This window comes from Camelus bactrianus, chromosome 23, assembly GCF_048773025.1.
Source record: "Camelus bactrianus isolate YW-2024 breed Bactrian camel chromosome 23, ASM4877302v1, whole genome shotgun sequence".
In the NCBI taxonomy this organism is placed as follows: Eukaryota; Metazoa; Chordata; class Mammalia; order Artiodactyla; family Camelidae; genus Camelus; species Camelus bactrianus.
Genome location: NC_133561.1, coordinates 33175793 through 33182839, shown reverse-complemented (window position 1 = coordinate 33182839; position 7047 = coordinate 33175793). Strand labels below are relative to the sequence as shown.

At 52.7% G+C, this 7047-nt stretch overlaps 1 long non-coding RNA gene across 3 annotated transcripts; it reads left to right on the top strand.

Moving 5' to 3' along the window:
* Positions 1 to 290: 290 nt before the first annotated feature.
* On the top strand, positions 291 to 6552 carry LOC123614435 (uncharacterized). 3 transcript variants are annotated; one of them, XR_012501924.1, is made up of 3 exons: positions 291 to 551; positions 1069 to 1211; positions 1560 to 6552. It is a non-coding gene; the product is annotated as an uncharacterized LOC123614435 (long non-coding RNA). The 3 variants fall into 3 exon arrangements; XR_012501925.1 differs by having other exon boundaries at positions 1069 to 1233; XR_006721821.2 differs by having other exon boundaries at positions 1069 to 4600; positions 4683 to 6552.
* The last annotated feature ends 495 nt before the right edge of the window (positions 6553 to 7047 follow it).

Here is a 7047-nt window from a genome sequence, read left to right as displayed (position 1 = left end):
CCTCTCGCAGATGAAGAGCTGAGCCTTAAGCAACCTGCCAGGAACACACAGTCAGAAACCGGCAGAGCTGAGATTCCAATCCAGGTCGCTCCTGAGCCACATTTCCTTGACCCTTCCCAGAGCATCACGCATCCCTCGCGTAAGTCTGGTGGAGCAAGAAGGCCTTCAAGATGGGCTGGCTCCCTCTGTTCTGGCTCGCGTCCGTGGGCATCACCAGGAGGAAATGGGTGGTTCCAGCAAATTCCCAGCACCAGCCTTAATGACAAACCCGCACTCCCTGTAGTCGAACACACTGGCTTTCTGTTTGCCCAACCACCTCCTGTGTGTTTGGTTGGCATGAGCTGGACCTTCAAATATTAACCAGCTCTGGTGACCTGGAAACAAACAAACAAACAAACAAAAACAGGTTCTACACCTGTCAAGCTAAGAGAGGCCTTGTTTTCACCAAGGTTCTGCCTCTGGGAGTGGGAGCAGTGGTGCGGCAGAAGCTACCGGAAGACCCAGTCCAGGCTGGGAATGTGGTATCAGAGCTCCTTGCTGTGTGTCCTGGGGTAAGTCACTTCACTTCTCTGAACTTCATTTTCTGATCTAAGTCACAGAATAAAGGCATGTGAAATAACTCAGTAAACTAAAGTGCTTTGTGGTCTTGCCCGAATTATCACTGGCAACTGGGTGTGCCTGCCTGGCCCACTTGTCCCAGGCCCCTTCAGGGCAGGAACTGCAGTGGGGCCTCACTCCTGTCATCTACCTAGGCCACTTCTCTGCTTCCTTAAGAGTCAGTGTGAGTGTCGCCTCCTTCGGGCTCTGGGAGGCAGGCTCCCCGCCAGGAGGCTCCTTCTGGGCTTGTCACGCCCTGGTGATCGTCCAGCACCCACCCTGCTCTGTAAGCTCCTGTCTGGTCCTCCAACTTTGGAGGGATGGTCCCATGGTGGCCCTTCCATAAGTGTTTCAAAGGGTGTACCCTGGGCTGTCGGGAAGAGAGCTTCTGCCTGGACCAGCCGGTGAAGGGACTTAGCGATTCGTCCACTTGGTGTTTGAATTCATTTCCTCTGCCCTGTGTGGCCACAGGCTCCTCTGGAAACAGTCTGAGTGCTCCTTGGCGGGATGCCATCCTGCAAGCTCTTCTCTCCTGCGGTTTCCAGAGGGGAGGACCGCATCTCCAGCTCAGGCCAGGAGCTCCAGGGCCCCCATCAAACCACCTGTCTGGGCAGGTTGGTTCCCAGGGCTCAGCAGGTGACGAGGCCAGGCTGGCTGTCTTGACTTGAACAATGACACACCTCTGGATAAGACGGTGATCTCGCTGAGTTTTGTGTTTTGTTTTGTTTTGTTTTGCCTTCTTGTCCAAGAGCCTCAGGGCTATTTTGCAACCCCTTGGCTTCTTTCCTCTGGCCAGAGAAGCAAGGGAGATTGACTTCTCAGTCCTGGGCCCAAGCTGACGGGGAGAGCGGGAAGGAGCAGAGGGTGGGGGAGAGTGGGTGGGGATGCTGCAGAGGTCAGGAGCTGGGCCACCCCCAGGGACTGACTCGCGGGGCTGCTCAAGTGGGTCCTCCCTATTTTAGGACCTACGGACGACTCCTTTCTAGGCTGAACGAGGAGGCGAGTGGTTCTGGACTCTTTGGCATCACCAGCGGCACCCTCCCCAAGTGTAGGAAGTGCCTGGCCTGGCCGCGGCCTGGAGCCCAGGACAGGAGCTGATGGGAGAAGCCTCGTCCCGGGGCTGGGGACGAAGCAATCCCCCAGACTTCTCTGCGCTCATGTAGTTCCACACACACCCCCACAGAGGCAGTCAGACGGTGAGACATGGTGACTGGCTTGAAATAAACACAGTCAGCTATTTCAGATCTCTGGCGACCAGGTGTCTTTTCTGGGCTGCAAAGGACACACCTTGCCTGGAGCCACACGTGTAGAGACCCGACTTTCCCAACCCCAGTTCCCTCCCAGCCAGTGCGGTTCAAGGACCAAAACAGAGGCCTGGCTCCCCCTGCTGACGAGCCTGGGTACCCACACCAGGTTTGGTGATAGCAAATAACCTCTCTGTACTGGATTCTAGCAGGGAAACAGAGACACCTGAGAACAGTTCCTGCCTCCCCCTGTCTCCTTTTCTTCCAGGGAACCAGAGTGATTTACCTCTGTTCATTCTCCCAAAGGCAGGATTCACCTCCCTGTAGTGTGGAAGGGAAGATGAGGGTCAGAGAGTTTAAGTGATTCTCCCAGGGTCATGCAGCATGTTGGAGCTGGCACCGAAAGTAGCCTCCTCCACTGCAGACCCAGTGAGGAGGCAGACAGGCCACCGACTGTCACCAGGACCACTGGACTCCTGCAGGGGAACAGCACTGTGTCCTCATGGGCCAAGGCCTCCTCCTCCTCACCGTGTCATCTCCCTGGCCAGACAGTGGCTGACCCTGGACTGCTGACACCATTGGGCGACGCGTGACGCATCTGAACACTCAGACTCTAGGGTAGGAACAGTCCTCAGGTGGCCTCAGGTGACACGGGAAGTGCCCAGCCTGTGGGGTAAGTGCCTGGCGGGGGGGGGGGGGGTCCTGCTGTAGGAACTGGGGGCCCAGGAGAAGGGGCCTGTCGCACCCTTCCACTGGGGACCTCCTACTGGCGGGACAGACAGGCTGGAGGGGACTACCAAGAAGTCACACCCCCGCCCAAGCAGGGTGCAGCACTGAGTTTACAAGACGGAGCTGGAGGACTTCCGAAGGCTGGGCCGGGGCCTCCAGCCGGGAGCGGGTGCCCAGGCCTGGGTCAGGGCTCCCTTGTCGGGGCCTCCGGTGTCATTCTCTCCTCCATGCTCATCGTCTCCAGCACGGTAAGGGACACTTGCGTGGCCTCCTGCGTAGGGGCGCCTCGTTCTCTCTTCTGGAGGACACGCAAGTTGAGACGTCCCACTTCTCCTGGGCCCGGGCCACCGTGGCCCAGTTCTCCTGGACACCCCTGGATTTCAGGCTGAAGTCGGTCCTCACAACCGACTTCCGCTCACCAAGTTGCTTTCCCTTTCCAGGGCTGTTGCTTGGGGCCAGGCGGTCTCCCCACTCCTGCCTGGCCCTGGCTCTCTGCCCTCGGGGCCAGGGCAATAGAGAAGGAGCCACAAGCCGGCCCCACGCTATTACTCGCAGCACCTCCCCAGCCTCCAGGCGTCTTGCTAGGTCGGCTTGGTGGTAACTCCCAGGGTCAAAGGCCCACGGCCCCCAGAGCTCAGTCTCCTCGCCTAGGAGAGGGCTTCCTTCTGGTGCCCCCTCCTCGCCAGCCCCCCTGTGTGACTGAGATCCCCTTAGTAACAGGTCCCATCACTAGGTGGCGGGCGCCCCTCACTTGTTCACATGACGATTGCGGGACAAGGATTTAGAGCCAGATGCACTGGGCCCTGAATCCCGGTTCCATCAGTTCCTCTCCGCGTGGCCTTGGGCAATCTGGGTAACCTCCCCCCCTCAGCTTCCGAATTTGTCAGTCGGTGTAACAGCCTGTAGTTTGCAGGGGGCTGTGCCGTGACTCCAAGGGGCATGAACCCTGGGCCAAGGACAAGCGCAGGGAAAGGAGAGACATGGTACATCTTGCTGGAGTGTTAATTTTACTAGAAGCATTTAGGGAAATATATTTTGAAGCAAACTATTAAAATCTAAAATTTGAACAAATTTTAAAGAAGAAAGAGACGACCACTAGAAGGGTTTTTATCAATGGTCACTTGCTCTGGGTTGTTCTCTCATCTTGGGGGTCAGTGGTTTTCTCTGCCTCAGAGAGTTTTTTGTTTTCTTGTTTTTAAGACTTTTTGTTGTGAAACAATCTCAAACTTACAGGAAAGGGGCAAGGACAGAACAGAGAACTCCAGTATATCCTTCGCCCACATTTCCTGTTACCGCCACGTGTGCTTTATTTTCTCTTCTCTCCCACATCTGCCAATGGATTAGTACTACATTTTTTTTTTTTTTTGGTAAACAAAGTTTATTCTAGGAAGAGCAACTCATTGAGAGAGAAAACCATCTTAAAATTTACATATATGTACTATTTATTGTTTCTAAGGACCGTTTAGAGCTTTTCAGAGCTTTAGCTTTTTAAACTGACGTTGTTATCCAAGGAATAAAGCCAACCACAAAATAAGAATTAACAAAATACAGTGATCCAGTCATAAAGGACAGTCAAATGTGCTTACACATATTCAAGAAATCACTCATCTAAGTTATAAACAATAAGTAGTTCATTTGTGTCTTTTTTTTAAGATTCTACATATAAGGGAGATCATATGGCATTTTTCTTTCCTTAGAAAGTTCTTTTTTTTATTTATCATACTTTTATTTTTTTCTTGAATTTTTAATAGTCATCAAAAATACATTAACAGTTCTGTTTCACTTTAGCCTGGGGATCATATACACACAAGACAGAAGCGTTCAGATCCAAACAAGAAAGTTCTTTTGATGGAAGAATCTGAAACTGCTTCGTGTGAGAGGCTGGGTCCTGCCCACAAGCCCTCTTCGGGGAAGCCGAGCCATCTCAGCTTTTCCTCAGGCTTTTGTACACCTGGGATATTTCCTTAAGTCCTGGGCTGTCCTCGGCTTCAGCCACCAGCACCAGGACAAGAATCGGGTCTGGGGCTCCGGTGAGTGGTTGGGGCAGGGGTTCTCTTGTGCAAAAGTAGTAGCAATATCAGAAAGATGAGCGAGGAGCGTCTCTTTTTACAGATTCCAGAGTGGTGGGCGTGGAGGTAAGGTGAGTGCCCATGGCTGACGGTGGTACTCTGAGGACCAGCTCAAAGCCCTGGTAAGCTGCAGGCTGACTCTGAGAGTCTGGCTGGGGACAGTGCTTAGGCACTGGCTGCGAGAGCTCTGGCCACATCTGAGAGGATCTGAGCTACTGCCATACATCCCGGAATCCTGGAAGTGGGGAGGAGGAACAAGGGACAGTGTGCACAGCACAGACCAGGCTCTGGGCGAGATGATTTGCATATGAGGTTTCAGTTAATACAACAATTTGCATACGGTAATGTTACCCACCCCCCCCCCCAAAAAAGAGAAAAGACCCCAGTCTTTCTCTTACCCAATAGACAAGATTACAGACAGGAGACAGAGAGTGTTCTGCATCGAAAGGTTTTAGAAGATTTCTTTAGGAAAAGAAAAGTACACTCCAAGAATGGGAGGCGGGGTGACCCAAGGGGGCAGGTGGTGGTCTCTGATCCCTTCTCTTGCACCCTCGCTTAGAGGTGATCTTTTGATTGATTGACAGCCCTTGCCCCAGGAGTGCTTGGCCATGTTTGGCCCTTTTGTGCATGTCCTTACCATGGCGTGCACAGAAGGGCCCATGGGGGCAGTGCCCGAACCCCAATGTTAATTACATGACAGCGAGCACCGCGCCCCGTCCGGCCAGGCCCTTCCAGCTGCCGCGCGGCTGTGGCTGTTGGGATTTAACCTTTTTGTGTGTGTGGGGTTTTGTTTGCTGTTTGTTTGTTTGTTTGTTTTTGCTGGTACTCTTTTAGAAGAAGTAAAGCCCCTTTATGCAGGAGGCGGGAATAACACCATCTTCTGGACCCTCCTCCCTCTCCTCCGCCCATCTGCCCGGTGCCCCCACTTGTCTAACTGCCTAACAGTAAGACAGCATTATACCCCTGCCCAGAGAGGTCAGGAGACTTCTGGTAGAAGCTACTAGTGGTTCCCAGTAACTTTATCATAGTTTTAGCTGGAAATACGACTGCCTAGCAAGAAGTCTACATTTCCCAGCCTCCTGTGTAGTTAGGTGCGGTCACGGGACTGAGTTCCGGCCAAATGAGAAGTACGTGGAGTGTCACATGGTAGTTTCGAGGACCCTTCTGTAAGACACAGCTTGTGTTCATCTCTCTGCTCCTTCTTTGTTCCTCCCCCGTTTTTGCTATTTGGTAGGTAGGTGCCACCTTGAACCATGAGGACGGGGTCCACCCACTAGGAACAGCGGAGCAGTGAGCTGGAAGGAGACCGGGACATCGTACCAGCCCCAGACTCCTACCTCTGGGCTATCATGTGAGAGGAAAATAAACTTCTACCTTGTTAAAGCTGTTGGTGTAGATTTGCTGTAACCTTCATTTGCACCTCATTCTGATGACATACCTAACCTAGTAACTGCTGGAGTGGGGGATTTGAACCCCAGAAAATGGGATCTTAAACCCACACTTTCCCACCATGATGTGATGTTTCTTGGGCCCCTGCATGTGTTCCTGCTGTACCTCCATCAGCGCTTAGGCGCGAAGCATTGCTCGGAGCTGTGACGGGGGAGGGGGGGTGCCTAATGTGATTCTTTATACTAGTTTAATCCAAAGACAATTCAGGGGTCTTTGATGGGTCCAGAGGCACCTTGGGGGCCAAAGCCCAGGACTTTGAGAGAGTGGTGGAGATGACACCCCTGACCTAAGATCCAGGAAGCTCCAGCTTTCTGCCACAGGTTTTGCCACACAGCCACCCTTTGTGGCAGGTGAAGCTTGCACTCAGGCAGCCCAGGGACCCCCAGTCTCCTCTGACAGACTCCGGTCTCCTGGGACATCTCTAACAAAACTTTGCTAAGGGAACCTGCTGAGTCAGGGGAGCAATGCCCTAGGAGCACCCTCTTTCGTGGGGGAATCTTGCAGGACTTTTATGAGCCCGGCAAGGCCTGGCCCCCTTCTGGTAAGGAGGTACATTTTCTCTTACCCGATCTCAGAAGGGGTGGTTGCTAGCTCCTGGGCTGTGTTGAAGTTTGAGTTAAAGGGCTGTAAGATCCTACTGGTAAACCATCAGAGCCTTTCCATCACAGAGGAGGGTCTGAGCCAGAACCCACAGCAGCTGGCCGTGTATCTGGGAAGGTGCTGTTCCGGAACAGTGGAGGCGTATTTAACTGGCTGGTTGATCTTGAGGAAGTCTCCCACCTTGTCACGCTCCTGGTTCATATACTAGTGATGACAATTACCACCTCTCAAGGTTATTGCCACGTTGAATGAGATATTGAATATAAAATCATTCCAAAATCTGCAAAGCACCTACGAATGCAAAATATTACGATTCTGCATTTGTGTAGTAGAAATAAAAATACTATTGTTGTCACGTT